The 1,149-nt window shown below is 60.1% G+C and overlaps 1 protein-coding gene across 1 annotated transcript in view; it reads right to left on the bottom strand.

Annotated features, from left to right (window-relative positions):
- The window catches only part of TTC13 (tetratricopeptide repeat domain 13), a 63,834-nt gene that overhangs the window by 19,631 nt on the left and 43,054 nt on the right, over positions 1-1,149 (bottom strand). The window lies entirely within an intron of this gene.

Raw genomic sequence — 1,149 nt, 5'->3', positions numbered from 1 at the left:
CCGCTGCGAGTCCCTATGGGAGCGACCGGGCCGCGAGCAGAGCGGACCCGCCAAGCCGCGCACGGGGGTCGGCGGAGCTGCTCAAAGTCCAGCCAGAGTCCCCGGGGAAACGGTGCAACTCTGCCTCGCGCGAGGCCCCGGCCTTGGGACCGGAAGACACAGGCTTCGGTCCCGCCCGCCCATCCTCAGTTAGGCGGTCCCCGGACCCCGCCTGCGACACCGGGACGGTGTGCGCCGTGCAGCTCCCCGGAGTGTGACATGAGAGACCGCGTCGAGCGCGGGGGAAACGGGACTGCACAGTGGGAGGCGCCGGGACTCTCTCTCCAGGGCTGTGGGGGGACGGACACTAGCCACGTGAGCACAGGAGTGAGGCTGGACCTCAGGGACACGGGGGCGAAGCCCTGTCACGTAGCAAGCCTGGAGCAAGAGTGTGCTGGAGAAAGGGGTGACCGTCACAAGTCTGCACGACGAAGCTAATGCAGCAGGTGCAGACTGAGCGACAGTGGGCCGCAGACACGGCTCTCTCCGTTTTAGGCCACGAATTACCCCGCAACTTTTGGAGTCGTTGCTACGTGGAACACACAATGAGGGCGAAACTGGCCGTGGTTATGATTTGAAAAACACGGAGAAGGAGCGGAAATAGAGGGTCAGACAGTGACACCTGCTTGTTCTCTGAGGATGTGCAAGCATGGGCGAGCTCGGTTTCCCCCCAAACTGACACACTCGCCTGCAAACTTGGGCAGGAAGGGCCCGAGTCGGCCGGGCTCCTCACACGGGGCGATTTCTGCTCAGCGCTCACATCCTCAGAATCTAGAGGGCAGTGAAAAGCTTTGGCTGAGCAGGCCAAGTGCCACCAAAATGCCACCACTCAGAGTACGTCTGAAACGCGCCCGTGAACACCGGACCTGAGTGTGAGCAAAGTGTGAATCAGCCGAGACGAGTGTCCGAGTATGTAACTCAGACGCCTGTCACTTTCCTTCACAAACGAGCTCCTTGTTTTTTACTCGTTATTCATGGTTTTCCATGCACTCGTCCTCCAGGGCCTCCGACGTGACAGTGAAACGTTCTAACCTTGGACCAAGCGATTGGATTCACTTTATAACCGTGACCCATGAACCCGTGCGGTTCCGGTTTCCAACAGCTTCAGAA

The sequence above is a fragment of the Pteropus vampyrus genome, unplaced genomic scaffold, assembly GCF_000151845.1.
Source record: "Pteropus vampyrus isolate Shadow unplaced genomic scaffold, Pvam_2.0 Scaffold412, whole genome shotgun sequence".
NCBI classification, from domain to species: Eukaryota; Metazoa; Chordata; class Mammalia; order Chiroptera; family Pteropodidae; genus Pteropus; species Pteropus vampyrus.
The sequence above is the reverse complement of the archived record's forward strand: the minus strand, read 5'-3'. Positions and strand labels throughout refer to the sequence as shown.